Source organism: Mastigoproctus giganteus, chromosome 6 (assembly GCF_048544385.1).
Source record: "Mastigoproctus giganteus isolate SK-2022 chromosome 6, ASM4854438v1, whole genome shotgun sequence".
Taxonomy (NCBI): domain Eukaryota; kingdom Metazoa; phylum Arthropoda; class Arachnida; order Uropygi; family Thelyphonidae; genus Mastigoproctus; species Mastigoproctus giganteus.
The window spans coordinates 96,697,826-96,718,296 of NC_143580.1; the positions used below are offsets into that span (position 1 = coordinate 96,697,826).

General features: G+C 36.6%; 1 protein-coding gene across 4 annotated transcripts in view; it reads right to left on the reverse strand.

Moving 5' to 3' along the window:
• Positions 1 to 20,471, reverse strand: part of LOC150084468 (thyrotropin-releasing hormone receptor-like) — a 361,972-nt gene that overhangs the window by 172,965 nt on the left and 168,536 nt on the right. For all 4 annotated transcript variants that reach the window (XM_090376091.1, XM_090376094.1, XM_090376092.1 and 1 more), the window contains one exon: positions 11,359 to 11,467. The gene's annotated coding sequence lies outside the window, so the exon portion shown is untranslated. The remainder of the gene's footprint in view (positions 1 to 11,358; positions 11,468 to 20,471) is intronic.

Genomic DNA, 20,471 nt, shown 5'->3' on the forward strand with positions numbered 1-20,471 from the left:
ACAACAGAATTAAAATAAACGTACAGTACTTTGGAATATATTCGGATGCTTCACAATCAAGAAGAAATTTCCTTGCCATAGAATACTGCATTTTTAGATATTTCAATCGAAAATTCCACACACAATTCGAAAAATAAATATTCATAAGAGCCTCGATATTAAACTAGTGGAACTAAAACTCAAAGAAGCTGATGTCAGCTTACTAATCAGTCTCGGCTCTCACTCAATGAACTCACCAGGTGTAATCCAAATCATCACCTGAGTACCTTCCAAAGAAGACTCAATTAATCGCCTACTCTAAGTAAACTAACTGGAATCCACCAATTGGACAGACTGCACCACACGCATGAATTATTCAGGTTCGACTGCCTTCTATACCTCGAGAGCAAAATATATAGCGTAGATCTCTATCATACTTAAAAACAGTTTGTCTTGTGAAGCATGAAGCGCAAATGCTTAAAGAAGTTAACAACCAACTATAGTGAAATGAAATTAAATTATATCGGCAGTTGAAGGTCTTTCGTCAGGTGCCCTCATCTCTCGCTCTAATTCCTTATTTCTTTCATCAACATAATTTGCTGTAGCATCTGCTTACGAAGGCAGTGTGTTTTTTAGACCAACAGTTTATTGAATTTAAGAGTTTAATGCGTCGCGGAACAGGTAGTGAATGACCTTTTCCTTATTATAGAAATTCTCTCTCTCTCTTTGCTATATAATAGAGGATTTGGTTATTCTCCACTATAATGAATGACTACCAGCCTATGGTCAAGATCCATGTATATGGATTTGTATATTCTCCACTGTAGTGAATGAACGTGACGCACCTAAAAACATTCTCTATGTAGCTGAGAGAATTTCTATAGGCAGTTCATTGTCATTTTCCAGCTATTCAGCTAAACATAAACGCTACTTATATAAGCAGTCGGTACCACGAATTATACAGGTGAAAGATATAAGGAATGAAAGAGAAAAAGGCAGTTAACGAATGACTTTCAACGTCTTATAGAATTCCTCTCCACTATAGTACCAAAAACAGCAAGTTAATCTTAATCCATACCACCGGTCAGATATCAAGTTGCGGAGATTCCAAAGCCATCTCATCTAACATTTTCGCTGACAATTTGTTACTTCTAACCGTTGGGTTAGCGATCGGTTTCAATGTACTTTTGCAGCAATAAAATGTTTCATTGATTTGCATTTCACTCCTTGAGCGCCCGACACACACATTTTTGAAGAGAAAGCATTCCCAGTCGTAAATTGAGTTCACCCTACCTAAACTGCCAGATCTGTTTTGGAGGATACCTAAAAGGTCAGGTTATTGCTGAGTAATTAATCCCTATAAGGAATGAAACACGAAGGACGTGTTATTAATGTCACCTGAGATGCTGAAACTGCTGATGCTACAAGGGGGATGGCGTATGCCAAGGTATCGCTCTCCTAAATTTGTTGATGGATAATAATGAGTAACTTAATACAACCGTTTTGGATTCGAAAAAAAAAAACATTTTCAAAACATCTAGACCTTCAAACGAAGATACTTATGTGTCTTCATTAGTTCCTGGCAGCGATTTTATTACCGTAAACTGAAGTGTAGTGATCTTCTATTCATAATAATTAACAACAACATGTACCACAAGGATTAACTCAAACCGCGTATTGGGTTTCTTCTTGCTTCATGCAAAAAATTCTGTGAAGCGCTAACAGAAAGCATTGAAAAGTACTGCGACAATTAAAATATAATGTGTCTGTGTGGACATTATAAAAGTTAAAACTGTTATGCCATTTTGTGAAGAACGTAGCTGTTTTTTAAATACTGCCGAATTAAGTGAAATGTCTGTATTACGGAAGATGCTTTCTTGCACATGACTGTAGATTCGTATCGTCTTGATGTATCTTGAACAGAGCATCGGAACTGGGGTAACAGAGACCTGAAATATACAAGAAATATTCAATGCAGAGTAAACAGTCATTTAGGATAGCATGTGGTTGCCTGTCTATGTAATGTAGGAAAGGGATGTCATTGCCCCTCTGTGTAAGACGATGGAGAAATCGTATTAGAATATTGTGTGCAGGTCTGCAGCCCGAACTTGAAAAAGATATAGGACTTCTAGAAAGAGTTCAGATATGGGCAACCAGATCAATAAGAGGCGCTAATCGATGTCCATATTGAAGAACGGCTTTAAAAGTGCAGACTACAAGCATTGGCAACTTAAGAGGACCTGATAGAGGTATATATGGCCTTGAAGAGAATCAAAAAAAAAAAAAAATGAACGAGGAGGTCATAGTTTCACTGGTAGAAGAGAAGAACCAAGGCAGCACAAAATTTTTGTGGAAGAACAGAAGGTTGGATCTCATGAAGTTTACTATAGGACATCGCGGTCGAGGCAAAGCGTTTGATAAAGTTGAAAGCAGAATGTGATAACCACATTTTGGCGACGCGGAGGGTGGTCATAATGAGTAATAAAGAATTTTTTCCCTTTTATTTTAGCAGATACAGAAAAAGTCGCTTCCTTTCATTATTTAGCCATTATAATACTAAAGAACCCGTTTTATAATGAAATTATAAGAATTTTACCAACAGGAAAGGTTGTTCTTATGCAATTGTCGATATGCCTTTAAAAGAACTAGCATTTATCTTTGTAAATTTTGTAAATGCAATCTTTGTATTTTGTAATTGCCTTCACAGAAACATCGAACAGCTGTCCCCATATGAAGCTGTAAGTGTAAGTTGCATAGCTTTTAAGTATAAGCTGTAAGACTTACAAGATTCGATTGTAACAAATATAAAATAAGGGAAAAAATTAATATACCGCAGAAATTTTGATAATAAAGCCTTTTATTATACAATTTTGCAGTAGAATTATATCAGCGTAACTTCATTCTATCATTACCAGATTATGTTTTCCTCTCTTCCCTCATTTTCTAAAAAATGCGGTGTCTCACTTGTTTGTTTTCTAAACATTTTGTTGAACTACTATTTATGTTGTAGTTTTATCCTTCCTCTTTTAAGTGTGCCCAAACAATTAGACCAAACAATTGCCATGGAGAATGAATGTCTTTGTGTGTGTGTGTGCGTGCGCGCGCGATGTTGAGAAAATCAGGCGCCAATTCAGCGTTGTTATGGGCCTATATGAGAGCTTGAAGGACAGGGTAGATGCCCTCTAAGGATTTAAATTGAGGGGCTCATCAAGCTCTCAGCTGCGCGTATCAATGCCAGAGCTTGCACTTGAACATCACGCAACACAGCGGCAACCCCGAAGGCAGAACGCGCTGGTCCCAAAGGAACTAGTTGTTGGCGGTGCCTCTCTATTGTGCAAAAAGGATAGGTGAAACAGGACCAGGGTATGTCTGCCAGGTGCAAACATTTATGACGTTGTAGAGTAGATATCATCTTTTAAGGCAAAAAGGGTGATATTATTGTGCACGTTGGCTCTAATGATACTAAGAGTAGGAGACTGGCGAATTACTTAACAAGTACAGGTCAATGTTGAAAAAAAAAGTCGCGAGTTAGGGTTGAATTTTAAAGTGTCTGCAATTCTGTGCAGGCACACAATAGGAGGGAGTATATGATCAATTCGGCCTTGGAGAGATTGTGCAAGGATCAAAGGGTAGAATTTTTCTCAGCCTGGTCTGTGCTTGTTAACAAGAGAAACTGCTTCTACAGGGATGGGATACACGTAAATAGAAAGGGTGCAAGAATATTTGCTGATGCCATCGAGACAGACTTAGGTGGGTCAGAACACTGCTAGCTTGGAGGGGGATACACGGACTAATAGATTAACAGTAGCCGCTGGCAGGGATGAAAGTGATTCTTGCACTGCTTCTATTGAAATGCAATTGAACAGCAGCCTGGAAAGCAAGGCGATGGGGATTTCCAGGACTGCTGGGAGTCTCAGTGGAACAAGTAAATACATGGACTGTGTTAGGGTAACTAAGAGTAGATACAGGTGCACGTATACTTGCATGTACACCAATGCTAGGAGTATAGTTAATAAATTTGATGAGCTTGAAATGCTAGTCAAGACAACGAAGGCAGATATTGTTGAACTATCAGAGACATGGTATCACACAGATATAAACAGTGCAGATTTGGAATTTAGGGAGTACAATGTGTACAGAAAGGATAGACAGGATAGGAAGGGAGGAGGGGTTATGCTGCTAGTTAAAAAACACATAAAAATTAAGGAAATGCATCCAATTTATGTTGGTGGAAAATGCAATGTTGAGTCTGTTAGGTGTGACATAAGCTCTGGGAAAGGATTGAGAGTAGGTGAGTGTTATAGGCATAATGAATCTGATGAGTATAAGGAGAATTGTGCAGGGAAATATAGTGAGCCAGTAAATCAGAATGTCTTATAATTGGAGATTTTAATTTCCCAGAGATTGACTGGAATTTGTGGATTGGTCTCTCACACACTAGCAAGGCTTTTGTGGATTTATTGGAAGATTGTTTCTAGAGCAGCATGTTCGGGAGGCAACTAGAGGGAGTAATACTCTTGATCTGATCATCAGTAGTGAATCTTCATGCATTAAGAATCTGCAGATAAAGGAACCACTAAGTGGCAGTGATCACAGTGTGCTGAAGTGGGATTTACTCAAAGAAGTAACTAATATCAGGGGTAAAGGGAAGGGTTTTTGCTTTCATAAAGGTGACTACGGTGGTGTGAGTAGTATTTAAATTCTATACGGTGGGACCAACTGATGATGTTACCAACAGCAAATTCAAAACTGGAAGAATTCAAAGAAATAATATTGGAAGCTACTAGGCTTTTCATATCAACTAAGAAATAGTGTTCAAGAATTAGGCCTAGATAGGCCAGATGAACTAATAAGGCTCTTGGCCTAATTAATTCATCAAAATGCATGGGATACATATAAATTAACAGGTGACACAGAAGCCTATGATAGATATAAGCTGGTCTGTAACCACGTTACAAAGGAGGTTAGGCAGGAAATGGCAGATTGCGAGAAATCTTTGACAAAGAAAAACAGAAAAGAGTTCTTTACTTATGTAAACATAGAAGGAAGTGGATGAATGTAAATCTAGAAGGAAGGGATGAATCAGGTTGGTCCACTGGATATCGGTGGTTCAACTGTTGGATCCTGCTCAGGTAGCTAACAAACTAAATGAATATTTTGCATCTACATTCACGCGAGGAATTATTCAGGGAGGGGAATACCAGAGGTGTATTAAACTCTGGCAGTAAACTAGATAATCTTGTAATAACTGAGAGTAAAGTGGAGGAGAAATTGTTGAAGATAAACATAAGAAAGACACCTGGGGTGAATTGAATCTATCCAGTTATATTAACAGAGGCAGCAAAGGAAGTAAGTAAACCCTTATCCATAATTATGAGAGCTTATTTGGACTCAGGGGGAGTACCCATTGACTGGCCAAGTGCAAATTGACCCCAATCCACAAAGGAGGATCAAAGGGAGACACAGGTACTTACAGACCTGTTAGTTTAACTTCTGTTCCAGGGAAATTAATGGAGGCACTGGTTAAAGAAGCATTGCAGGATCATCTAAGACTTCAGTTATAGCTCGGACACAGCATGGGTTTGTTAAGGGGAAATCTTGTCTGACCAATTTGATTGGATACTATGATGTAGTCAAAAAGGAACTGGATGCAAAGAATAATTTTGGTATCATATATTTAGATCTTAGAAAGGCTTTTGATACTGTTGCACATGAAAGACTGCTGCAAAAATTGGAGCAGTGTGGCATTGGAAGCAAATTGCTGCTATGGATAAAGGGTTGGTTGAGTGGGAGAAGACAGAAGGTGGTATTCAATGGACACCGCTCTTCGTGGACTAATGTTATTAGTGGAGTCCCCCAGGGTTCAGTGTTGGGTCAATTGTTGTTTTCTGTATTCATTAATGATACTGATGATTGGTATATTAGGCTTAATGTCCAAGTTTGCAGACGATACGAAGGTCGGCAGGGTTGTTAAGGACACTAATGACAGTATGCTGCTGCAACAGGATCTAGAAAATTTGAGCAAATGGGCTGAGAAGTGGCAACTAAAGTTTAACGTTGACAAATGTAAAGTACTGCATATGGGAAGGAGTAACTCCAGAGTAACGTATCAACTGAGTGGTACTACATTGACAGTGGTAGAGAGTGAAAAGGACCTGGGAGTAATTGTGCAGGCAGATATGAAATTTTCTGAACAGTGGAGACGGTCTACAAGAGTAGCTCATGGTGTCTTGTCAATGATATACAGGAATAAGGAGGTTTTTTTATTGTTTGTTATTTGGTTTTTAGGAGCATTAGCAACTAAGGCCATATGCTCCGGGGATATGCGGTGGTCATTCCCTGACCTTTACGCATCCTCCGTATTTGGTGTTCACGGGCTCGAACCCCGGTCTAATCAAGAAGCGTGTGCTAACACTGCCGCTCCTGCCCACCTGGCTACGGAGGGGCCAATAAGGAGGTGATTATCTCCTTGTATAAGGCAATGGTCAGGCCACAGCTTGTGTACTGTGCACAAGTCTGGAGGCCTCATTTTAAGAAGGATGTAGAGCTGTTGGAACGAGTACAGAGAAGGGCAACATGATACATGAATGGAACATAGGGTTGCTCTTACGAAGGAAGGCTTAAGTTTTGCAAATTACAGTGTCTGGAGACTAGGCACCTGCGGGTGATCTGATTGAGGTGTATAAAGCCTTGAATGGTTTGAGCATGGTCAATGCTGATGGGATTCTTCCTCTTGCGCAGAATAATCGCCTGAGACGGCATAAATTCAAATTGAGTAAAGACAGTTGTAGGATAGATTGCGGAAGTTTGCCTTTAGCCAGCGTGTTGTTGATTGCTGGAACAAACTTCCATCTGTCGTTGTAGAAGTTGATAACTTAAACAGATTCAAGGCAGAACTAGACAAACATTTGGAGCTAGTGGATGGATGAAACGAGAAGGGCGTGTGTGTGTTTTTTTTTGTCTGATGCTATATAAGCTTGCTTTCTTGCGTCATGTGCCCTTGCTAATGCTAATAAACAATGAAAAAAAATAAATAAATAAACATTTACAATAAAGAGTGATGTACTGATCCAATATTCATCCTAGAATACTCCTATTAGTTTGTTTAGTTATTGTTACACAACAACATTCAACATTGTCGCTAAAATCTTCGAAACCTTAATTATGAAGTATCTCAGTACCTACCTAAACCCGTTTTTTTATCGATGGTCACTAATCCAGTTTTCTTCCTAAAAATTCGCTCTGTTCATTATCAATATATTTGTTCACTTTATACATAGGCTAAAATATTAGTAAAATCAAACATTTGTATAAAGCTATAATCACAGAATTGTTGCCTGATGTGCATGTGCGGGACTTGATGAAATTTAAAAGTTTAAATGGATGAAAACAGTGAAATAAATACCAATCGTAAGATGCATATATAAGTGAAATACTCATATGAAATTTTCAATTAATGTTGAACCAATTTAAGGACGTTATAAGCACATTACCGTACTTTATAAATAAATTTTCTATTTATACTCCTGGACGATCAAACGGTCAGAGGAGTTTACAAGAGAGACAGAATACAAGAAACAGCACCGTATTCTGCAGTCAGGCTTGCACCCGGGTCACTCAAGGCACGGGTACTTATGCACTGCGCGCTTGACCACTCGGCTATGCGTTGGGGGGGGGGGGGGGAGAAAACCTTGCTATCTACGCCTGAGACCCTTCCCAGTACCGGCCCGCACCGCGAGGAGGGAGGCCACGTCCTCTCCTTTGTGAGCTAAATCTTTGCATAGTCAGCTTTGAGAAAAACAAAACCCCCTCCTTTTTAACCTTAGAAGTGGTTATTGCTTTTAATAAAATCGCACATGATAAGTGCCACTTTTTATTTTCTCTGCTTGAAGATTCATGTAAGAAAAAATCGAGAATTTTCTTTATGATATCACGAAGATTCAAGCATGCAGTGTGCGTAACTCTCTGCTTTATATGATCAATGATTTCATTAGAGGAAGTGTTAAATACATATCAGTGATAAAAGATCTTTCTTATATCGCTTTGAAAGGAGGAAATGACCAAGGACAGGTTGGTTTTTTTTTTCATTCTTTTAGTGACGTATAACCTCAACTGTTTCTATTCATGAAATGCGTCGAACTTACCAATATATTTATAGTTTTTAAATTTAAAAATGTCACAGCACATTATAACCATCCTGTATTTTCACGCGAAAACTGATTTATCAACTTTGAAAAGTTTCGCCCCCATTATCACACTTTACATATAAATACTTCTTAAAACAAAATCGTCACGATTACTATCACAGTTCATCCTCGCACGAAACGATAACAGCATTCTACGAATCGATTCACCTTTAATGATACTGTTATACATTGCTTAATAGCGCTCATATGTTTTAGCTTCTGAAAATGAACAGATAGAAAAGGGTTATCTTATACATTGCGATAATTTCCTAACTTCAGAATTACTCTATCTTAACTGCATTCAGAATTACTGTATTTGTTTTAGTTACTTCTTAAATATATGCAAGCAAGCAAATTGTTTGTTCTTAATTTGTACATTGAAATAGACGTCATTTCTGTATAAGATGTTCAACCAGAAAAAAACAAATATATATTAGCCGGATTTATTTTGATTGGTGAATTTTACGTGTATTTATATATTTGTCATGCCTTAACTCTAACAGAAAATAAACGAATGAACAAAACTCATAAAGCGTTTAATTGTTAGTTCAAATAAAAGGGCTGTTCAGTTAATGAAGCTCAATTTTATTTCTTTTTTTTTTTTTTTTAGTAAGAATTAAATACTGCGGTTTCCCGCACTTTTAAAACGATCCTTAGTTTTCCCAGCGTAAAGTTTGTTTGGTTCACAATAAGAGCTTAATCTTGTTATCTTTTAACAAGATGTTATTCGAATACCCACTGAATGATGCTGTACATCCACCATATGAAGTCAGCGGGTTTTGAGCACCTCTTTTCACTGAACTGAGAAAGCGTTCGCTGTATTAGTTTCCTTTCCACGAAGTTATAAAGGCAGACTCCAACGGGCAATCAAATTAGATTAGACGAACGGTAAGTAGTGTTTCCTACACGTCCCGAAGCTTTATGTCTCGGCTGCATACAAATCGTATCTTTTCTGGAAAATCTGCTCCTGTATAAAAATATCGCAGCAATTCCTTGAGAAGAATGGCTAGTGAAATAAAAGAGTAAATGGTATGCAATCAGTAGCTGTCCCCACGGTACACTTCTTCGCACCAAGCTGTTATTTGGAAGCTAATTTATTTTTGTAGAGCGTTTCATAAGAGAATTCAGGGGTTCCAATCTTTTAGAGAACTTCCTATAACACCGAGAAAGCAGAAAAGGAAATCCCTTATGCAAATGTACTATTTATGATCAGTATCGTCCAGAGATTTAAAATCACGTTCGTTGGTTAATCAAATAAGGTTGAAATGCAAAATATGGGAACATCCATTTGAGCACACCGTACGATATCGACATATATATATTATAAATCGTGTTTGTATTTCGCTAGTTTTGCCTGTTTGCAGGATACAGCCATGGCAGAAAAGATCATGTTAGGTAAATTTCAAATTGGTAAATTTCTAGTAGCATATCTAGAAGTATTATAGTAGTATCCTGTAGCATATTTCTATACAATTGAATGGAGGTAGGGAGATAAAACAAGTCAAACATTAAATTATTCCTGTTGTTTAAACTTTAACATGTAGTTTCTCTTATCATATATAGATGTGGGTAATAATTAATGTTTGTGTTAAATTAATGACAGGAATACTCATGCTAAAGAGCTGAAAAATAATCCAGGTAATTTAATTACAAAACTCGAGTGCAATGAACCCTTAGTTTCAAAAAACTAAGGGGCCATTTGATTCCTTACAAAACCAAGGTCATCATGGATTATTTACTCTAAGTGACATAGTTGCCCTTTGATTTGAGTTCAGGTGCTCAGCATTGGAGAATCGTCATAGACAATGTTAATATGTAAATACTAAGTACTTTATATTTGCACTACTATTATGTTGTTGTCGTTAGATTTGTTGGTGCATCAGCAATTTAGGCACTAGTATTAAGTACTTAGTATCTCACTGTTCGAGTTGATACTACGCCCGAAGTATGCGACGACATTTTAAAGTCCATATTCCATGCCATATGGTTTTCATTCTAATGACTATTTTCCTCTTTTAAAGAGGAAAATAGTCACACGCTGAATACAAAACTGAATTTGATATTCCACACAAATTCATAAGTATACCAATCCGTTCTTTTATTTAACCTATAGCATTGCTAGTTGTTAATTTCGGTAAGTTAAAATAGCTGTCTTTTCTGTATGGGGTATTCTATGTGAAAATTGTGTTAGCAGCTAGGCGGATTTAAATTTGAAGTAGGATTCTCCAACTGCTTTAGCCAGTGGGCCTAATATATATTTTTGTTTCCATGTAATCAAAAGTTATCTATATGTACGCGCAAAACGAATAGCATTGGTCCACACCCGGGTGAGTATAACTGGGAATAACACTAATTATGAAAATCTCACCTCTTTGCATATTGCAGCATGAGATGAGGTTCTTAAAAGCTTCTAAAATTCACAAATATTAAGAACTTCTGGAATGGCTGAATTTAAAATATCTCAGCCTAAATCTTGATCAAATAAACTCCATAAATCGCAGAAGGTGGAAGATTTAACTCCACTCACTTCAGTAGTCTGAAGTGAGTGGAATGTCCAGTCATCATCTAAAAGGCGATGGCATAATGTCTGGAAAGCTAGTAAACAAAACATCCATATGGACTTAGTCGATACATACAACCATTGCGCCTCCGTAGCCAGGTGGGAAGGAGCAGCAGTGTGTAGCACACGCTTCTTGATTAGACCGGGGTTCGAGCCCGTCACCACCAAATATGGAGAATGCGGAAAGGTCATGGAATGACCACCGTATATCCCGGAGCAATATGGCCTTAGTTGCTAATGCTCCTAAAAACCAAATAACAAATAACAACCATTGATTACCCTCTACATATATATATATATATATATATATATATATATATATATAGAATAGTTTATCTTTATTTGAAAGGTTTCCTTTGTATTGAAAATTTTACAACTACCAGCTCCAAGCATTTGCCCTTAAAAATACTATTTCATCTACCCAAAATAGTCAAATGCTTTCACATGAGGATGCTTTCACATGATAATTTTGGAAGTAAACTATAAGCATGCTATTTATTTCTTTTCATAGACATTCCCAGCTAGAAAAACTGAATTAGTTTTACTAGATGCGAATGAGAAAATTTGCGTAATAACAAAATTATACAATAGTATAAATGACCATCGTTTTGAAATAATATAAATATAACTTACCTTGTCAGAAGGTATATCATTCCAGTTTACTAATCCGTTGATCAACAATCGTTATTCCATACAAATAAATCAAATCAGACAAGCATTTCTTTGCATTTCTGGATATTATCTGTACAGAGAAAAACAAAATCAAATTTCATTCATTTTGTATTATCTGTTCTGTTTAAGTTTTATTATATTATATGTAATCATTCCATTCATTTATATATTATCTGTTCTGTTGAATATGTTGTATTAAACCTAACCTGCAAATATGCATTGTAGATTCTTATACAGTATTTGTAAAAGAATAAGAGAAGTTTACCTCAATATGATACGTAAAACACTTCGGTATGATATCTCCAGAAATTAACACGAAAACAATTAAAAAATCGAAAATCTTACTTTACAGTAAGAAATAATTAAAAATCAAATTTTGGTTTTTAATTATTCGATCTTTGATGAAATTCATCTATAGAATTGTTGTTATTGTTGCAGTGGGGTTTTAGGAATGTTGGCAACTAAGTCTATATTGCTCCGTGTATCTTCTCCTTCTTCAGGTTCCGTGTTCAATTTGAAGTTGGAGACTAACATTTTCCAGCCAACTCTGTCTCTTGCTTTGTGAAATAGTTGTTGTCGTAAGATCTCCTGTCCATTCTTTGATATTATCAAGCCACTTTTTTCTTGGTCTTCCTTTTGCTCTCTTGCCTTTTCCCTTGCAGGATTGGTCTCTGCAGGTCATATTGTGGGCCTCTTGAGAATTGTGCTCGAAGAATTGCTCCGTGTATATTGTCTGTAAATTGCGTGTGTTCTGTGATCGAATTTACCGTTTGTTGCATGAAAAAACCCGAGTTTCCAGGAGGAAAAAACCATGCTACCCTCACTTTGGACCAACTAACTCGGCCACGTTGTGAAAACGTAAAATTCCCGTAAAAATTCCCCACGTCATCGAAGGGACTCGAATTCAGGTCTTTTCCACCCGGTGTGGAGACGACGGCGATTCTGACAATTATGCTATCCGCGAGGGCCCTCCATGAAAGTTTCACAAGAAGGTTTAACTAGTTTTTAATTAAAAATTACAATTTTGAGTTCACTATATTCATTACTGAAATTAAATTTGTTCTAATTTAATTTCCATCACTTTAATCTATCTCAGGCTAGGTACACTCAGTGATCACTGAGTGTATTTCGGAACCACTGATTAATACCACAGAAATACACGAAAATATTTCAGAAGTATAAAACAGTCGGCGGTTAGACGGATATTATACGAAGCGAGTGATTTATACAATGCCAATTTCGATATTCCTTTGGTATTAAAGTTAATAAATTACGGCTTTACTAAATTTGGTATTATTTTGTCTCATTTTTTTTATTTTATTGCTCAATTTAGCAGCCGCAAACGTCTGAAATAATCTTAACAACGACAAATAGCGATTTTAATTTCAATATTATATATATAGACTGTTTAAAAATGATCTCTAAAAAGTCTTAATTTATATTCAAGTTGATGTTTAAATGGTTCTTAAACTCGAATCAAAAATTGTTGGTATTAGGGAAAATGTGAATAGGCAATTATGCGATGGCTACATAATCTATAAATTTAGGCTGCCGACTTAAAGATAAAATATTGAAATTTAGGTAAATTATATTTGTTATAAATTTAATAATAAAGCAAAAATAGTGAGTTTTTTGTTTGTTTCTGTTAAGCCTCAATGCCATGAGGTGGCTGTACATTGGGTCTATAATTGTGGATAATCCTCGTTCACTTGCATGTTTGTTAGATAAAATACCGGTCCTTCTGAAAGCTAAATCCATGCAACTCTCGCCTGAGACTGATTAGTTCGGTCACGGTATGAAAATTCCTGTAAAAATTCCTCCGTTTTGATTGGATTCAAACGCTTGGCTCTTCTACACGGTTTAGAAGAAAGACAATCGAACCATTGTGTAGCTTCGAGGACAGAAACAGTGAGACTGTAAGTAACCTTGACTGTCTGGTACCAAAGTTTAAACAAGACAGTTGATTTCATGATTATTAGCATGAAGGTCAAAACACGCTACCATTTTAAAGAGCTCTAGACAATAACATTGGTAATATTGGTATTCTTGACAGACCATGGTTTCAGAAGATATGGTGCCATAAAGAAACGTCATTAATTTGTGAATGCTAGCTCTTCAATAAAGTGGTTTTTATATGTATGTAAATATCAGATTCCTGTGTAGCTTTGCCTCCTACAACGTAGTTTACAATTTTATTGCTAGTATTTTTGAAGAATGAACTTTTGTCGGCTATTACAGATGCTATATAGATGCGACAAGTGCCTTTGTTACTGTTTGAGAATAGCGATTCCAACGGCGTCAGCAATATGACTAAGTGAATAAGATTCATCGAATTTACGATTCTTTTCCGGTTGCAAAATGTATTTCCCTGCCTTACCTCAAGGTTATTTTGCCGAAAGTCACCGTCTTGTAGTCTAATTTGAAGCTTTTTTAAGTGAAGGTGAAAACCTCGATGACGCAAGAGCTTGAAGAGAGCGTTGTAGGCATCTCCATTACCCGTCTCCCAACGTTTAACAGCAAGGATTATAAAATAAAAATAACTTTTAAAAAAATTTTGAACTGTGTAAAATGACGCTGCTTAAAACTGTATCTATACCTTTTTCTTGGTAATGCCTGTACAAAATTATTACAAATCAAAACTCACATATATGTAATTATAACAAATTATCGCATGCATACTAAAGATATTAAATTAGTTTTTTCTATAAGGCATTGAGCTAAGCTAGCTCAAACTATATCTGTACAAGGTATAAATGTAATTTTTTTTACCAAGTTCCGTCCAATGTTTGTGAAAATTAAATTAAATCTGCGAGAAAAATGTATTTTCGGTAATAAATGAAATAAGTCACGCATCTGCTTTTAACAAAACTGAAGCTGAATTGTATATGGCAAGTTTAATAATAAAACCATATAGTCTCATCTTTAATCCCCAGTAGCTTAAAATTACATTTATGGTTTTACACTCTTTTGGGCAACCCGTAATGTTGAGAATGGATCTCTATTATTGATTTTTGCCACGGGATATTTCCATGGAAAACTTTCGTCCTTTCATGCTTGACAATAAATAGTGAGCCAGGCTGTTTCTGGGATGGGCATACTATCTCCGAGATGGGATAGATAAGATACAGGTATTTCTTAGCAAATATTTCTAAAGAAAAGTAAATCGGGTAATGCTATTGCCATTATATTCACTACCAGAGGATACGTCTGGATTTCCTTTTCAGGAATAAAATTTTCTCCACATTTCCAATGTTTAGGAGTGCGTACTGACTAATGGACTAGTCAACGGTATTTTTATCATTTATATCTCGCCTGAGCACACGGCACCTTTCAGTAATGGATTTCCCAAATATCAGAATTTTGGTATTACGGCAGAGTATCTTTTACTTAGGCAACCACAAAATTGCACGTGGCCGAAGTATAACATTTTTCGTCTTCAATGGTTCGCTTACTAAATATATCTGTACAAATTACATAAAATTAAACGTCGCTTGAGGTTTATTAATGTTCATATTCCATTTCTTCCGAGTAAAAAGTCGTCAATCATCTTCTGAAGTGGATACTTGCATTATTACAAATCAATATTACATCCTCACTAGATCTGAACCTTTTTTTTTTCTTGCTTATGTTGTAAAGATTTCTTTCCAAGTCAAGTTCTGAAATTCTCATTGTGCATTTGGAACTGAGAGCAGTCGATATTCTAATAGAATGTGAATTTTTCACAGTACTACTTGTAGAAAATTCGCAATAAATCTAATGATTAAAGCTTCCCTTTCAATTGAGTACATTAATTCGTAACGACTAAAAATTGTGCGTTGACAGGGTGGCTATATAATCTGTAAATTTAGGCTGCCGACTTAAGGGGAAAAATCAAAACTTAGCTAAATTATATTCGTTTTTATTTGTAACATATTGAATATTATAAAGCAAAAATAGTGTTTTTTTTTTTTTTTTCCCCCATGAGGCGGCTGTATATTGTGAACATTACTCTTTCAACTTCTGTTTGCTGGATAAAATATCTGACCAATCTGGATCAATAATTCCTGCTGCATCGCTTGCATTTCTTTAGGAAGTGTTTTACCCAATAAAGCGAGAAATAGTAACGCTGCTAATAAGCAATATGCATACAGTACATGCTGAAATAACTCGGCGTGTCGTCAGGTGAGATTTAAAGTATGTCTTGAATATGAATTTTCAGTCCGATACACTTTTCAAATATCATTCAATAAAGTCAAAATTGGAAAGAAAAAAAAAAAATATATTTTAATAGCAAATTACAGATAAAATAGAAAAGAAAAAAAAAAAACCCGACGTCTGGATTTCATCACTTACAGGCGCACTCATTTAATCATTATGTTCAGTATACTGCTGGGCTTATAATATCATGATTTATAAGCCAGTTATCATTTGTCCAAAAACACCAATTATTTAATTTCGTATTTAAAAATTAACTCATTAAATTCTGGAGGAACCGAGTTAATAAAGTATGTTGCATATCGTAAAACCTATATACAAAAACAGTTTTGATAACATAGAATAGCTTGAATTATATTTTCCAATTAAGATGAAAACGTATGGGGTAAGGTACGAGCATATGATATTATATATAGTACAACGCTGCAGTTTATTTATATACATTTTAATATTATTTGCACTGCCCATTTTAAGTTGTAAACTTAATATTGAACAATACCAATTATATATACAGGGTGTCTCAAAAATATTGGTACAAACGTCTAGGGGAAGTAGGTAACATCTAAAGGAATGTGAATCGCATAGGAACCCATAACCGGAAACGTCATCGTAAGTCGGTAGACGGCGCTGTTCATCAGTTCGCCAGAGGGAATTTCTGGTTTACTCATTCAAGCAGTAGTCGCCGCACGAAGAAAATTGCATCGATATACGAACTGTGAGCTGGTAGATATGCACCTAGTGCATGGATTAGCAGAGAGCAATGGACGAGCCGCTCAACGAATTTATGGAGAACGCTTCCCAGACAGACATGTTATTTGTTTTTTTTTTTGTTTTTTTAGGAGCATTAGCAACTAAGGCCATATTGCTCCGGGAATATGCGGTGTTCATTCCCTGACCTTTCCACATCCTTCGTATTTGGTGGTGACGGGCTCGAACCCCGGTCTAATCAAGAAGCGTGTGCTACGCACTGCTGCTCCTTCCCACCTGGCTACGGAGGCGCCGACAGACATGTACCGGACCACCGTTTGTTTGCGGGTGTGCATCAAAATTTGTGCGATTATGGGTCATTTAGAGGTAACAGGAGTAGTGGGGGCAGACCACGTTCGACGCAAACTCCTGCCGTGGAAGAAAATGTGCTGAATGCTGTCCAGAATAATCCTACTACCAGCACACGTGCTGTTGCCTCTGCCTTAGGAGTGTCTCGTTGCAGTGTACAGCGTGTCTGGCACGACGATTTCTTACACCCCTTTCATCTCCAAATGATTCAGTTACTGCTCCCCCCAAGATCATCCTGCACGTGTGGCTTTTGCACAGTGGATTCTCCAAGAAAGTGTTCAAGACTTCAATTTTCCAGCCTATGTTTTGGTCACGGATGAGGCTTATTTCACTCGGGAAGGTCGGTGACTGCTTAGTCGGCCCATACTTGTTACCATCCCGCATGAACTCCGCTAAATATCGGCTCTTTCTTGAACAAGTTCTACCAGGGTTACTTGACGATGTTCCAGCAAATGTGAGACGCAACATTTGGTTTCAACATGACGGGGCGCCTGCCCATTATGGAAGGTGTGTTCGTGAACCATTATGGAAGGTGTGTTCGTGACCAACGCCCAAAACGCCTGTTTGAACAGGCGTTTTGGGCGTTGATGGATTGGCCGTGGTGACCCGTTGCCTGGCCCCCACGCTCACCTGATTTATCGAGCCTCGATTTCTTTCTGTGGGGGGGGCCTCAAATCTATCGTGTATGAATCGCCTGTGGAGACGGAAATGGATCTCGTGGCGAGACTCGTCTGCGCTGCTGCTACTGTCAAAAAAACTCCAGGTATGTTCGACCGTGTTCGCCAGTCCATGCTGCGTCGGTGTCACGCATGCATCGCGTCTCATGGTGGAACCTTCGAGCATCTGTTTTAACATCATGAAATGCATCCATCTCGTACTCCATTGTTAATATTATGTCAAATAAATGTTTTCCACTAATGTGTCATGTCTTGTGTCATTTCTGCTTCTTGTGCCTCGGCTACTACTTTCCCGTGACGTTCCCGGTTATGGGTTCCTATGCGATTCACATTCCTTTAGATGTTACCTACCTCCCCTAAACGTTTGTACCAATATTTTTGAGACACCCTGTATATATATAACGATATTGAACTAAATGAAGCCTATGTGCAGAATGACCAAGCAAAGCAAGACACGAATATAAAGAAAAACAGTACTTAACTACAGGAACAAAGGAAAAAGAGAGGTGGGGAAAATAAATTAAGAATAAGGGCGTTGTACAGGAATACGTTCCTAAATTAATTTCAAAATGTAGCCAATTAGAACAAAATTACCGGCCCCCTGAATGGTACTCACTGCCGAATTTTATGAAATATCGGTAACAGGAAAAAATGTCCCATTTTCTTCTTCTTATTATTATAATATTTAAGATTATTTAAGTATTATTGTTAAGATTTACTGTACTTAAAAGTTTGATTATAATTTGTCTTTTTTTTTTGCGCTTTTGATCTGTGATTATTGCCAGTAATGGATGTTTTTGAACTGATTGTATACTGTTAGTATTTAAGTGTTAAAAAATAAATATTTCCTTTTGTTTTCTGTGGATGGAGAAGTTTATTGTGACATAGTCCAACAGTTTATTGCATTGTTGGAGGCGAATGAACGAGAATGTTGAAAAAGAGATTGCAAAGATAACTGCGCAAACATTACGTAATGTGGCTGCAAATGTCATGAAAAGGGTACAAACCTGCATCCAGGCGAGTGGAAACCATTTTCAACACTTGTTGTAATTTCTTTCCGTTGTAAAGGTACAAGTATGTGTAATTTATTTCCCTTTTCTGTGATTTTGTATGAAACACCCTGTATTTAAGAGTATCCCGTCTCTGTAGAATCAGTCTCTCCTGTTAGAAAGCGCAGATCACGCTGGGAAAAATTCTACTCCATGAGCCTTGCAAAATCTCTCCAGGGCCGAATTGATTGACATTGCTCTCATCATATACTCCCTCCTATCGTGTCTGAGCAAAATTGCAGACACTTTCAAGTTTAATCCTAACTCGCGACTTCAACATTGACCTGTACTTGTTAAGTAAATCTGCAAATCTTAATGTCGTTAGTGCTAAAGTGTACAACAATATCACCCTTTGTTCCCTTAAATGATGATATATGCTCTACCACGTCATAGTGATACGTATTACGCTATCTAGGTTTACGTTATACCTTGCGCTAATAAGTTTGGAATATACGATACGCTATACCGTAACGACCACAATGTTAAATTAGTTATGTCTCTAGCTAAACACAAAGATATATCCCCAACAAGTGATTTGATGTTATAACTTAATTATAAAGGATAACAAAATTATCCAACTAACGCCAACCTAAATGTCTCTTTTTGTCCATGTGTGGCTTTGTTCTTTTTCATATTTGAATAAATATATAATTGCAACTGTCTTTTTTGTTGTTATTAGATATCTGTATAAATCAATTCATTTACGAATTGTTCACCTTTCGAATTTATATAATATAGTATTCATTTTCACTGTAATAAGGCAATATGAGAAAACAAAATAGGAAATATATTTTTTAACACTTAAATAATAAAAGTATACAATCAGTGTGATTACTGACAATAATCACAGTTTAATGATATCAAAATCAGATTAAAATTTGCAAAAAACAATACAAATTATAATCATCTTAATATAAAAGGATGTTAATAATAATAATAATATACTTAAATAATCTTAAGTATTATAATAATAACAAGAACAAAATATTTTTTTCGGGATTCGAAATATCACTATATACGGAATCAAATACCGATTTTGAATTCTAGCCTCCTGTTCTTTGTTTCGGTATCGTTTTATTCAGGTAATATGTAAATACTTTACAAGTACCAATATTTGGTTTTCGTCCTTTTATTTTCTACATTCCTCATTATTTTTTTTTTTTATTTACAAAACAAAATTGTAAAGTTTTATAAAGAAAATGCAATTGTTTATAAAGTTTTAATTATAACGTAAAATCCTACACACACACACACACTATATATATATACAGTCGAGTTAGAAGTGAAGTGACATTAAGATCAGGTGAGAAATTACAATATAGTTAAGATGAACTGAACAGAATCAAAGAGTATGTTGTGGCATAAAAAGTAACAAGAAAAATTATCAGGACACAAATAATAACAAATGGGTAATAATGAAAAATTGGATCCAAGTCGTTTCCCGTGCCTTCTAGTCCTTGAGGCCTCCCACAGACATTCTTCCAGGCTAGGGCTTGCTACTTTGGAGTCTAAGATGATGATGGAACTGATATTCAGGTGCTACTTGTGAGTCAAGTGGATCGAATTTTGGTGAAGTCCGATCGTTCTGCGACAACCATTTCCTCCACTTGCACCTTCACGATGGTGGGTCTGTTAGTGACTTGGAGAATACTCCCAGTGTGTAGTTCTGAAACACTGTACCTAGTATACTGGAGGCAACCACTCAGGTACGAACCAGGTAAGCAAGGGTCAAGGTGTGGGCTCACATCACCACCGAGGGATATCGCCCCTTACGTTTACAATAAATAGCTTTAGTGTCTGCATTTTCTGGGTTTTTACAGAGAGAAATAATGCCTAACATTGATGTTAGGCATTATTTCACATTATTTCAAATAACACGTTGATGTCAGAGGGTCCTATAGTTGTCTTTTCGTTTATTAAAGAACAGGGGAATTGCGGGTGAAGAATTTATGGTTTGGTTACTGAATGGAGGCTCGGAATCATGAACGGTAACTAGCCATTTTGCGCTCTTTGCAAAACATTCAAATCAGCAAACTATGTAAAAAAAAGCAAATTTTGAGAGCTGCAATATATTATACAGAATTATAAAAAAATATAA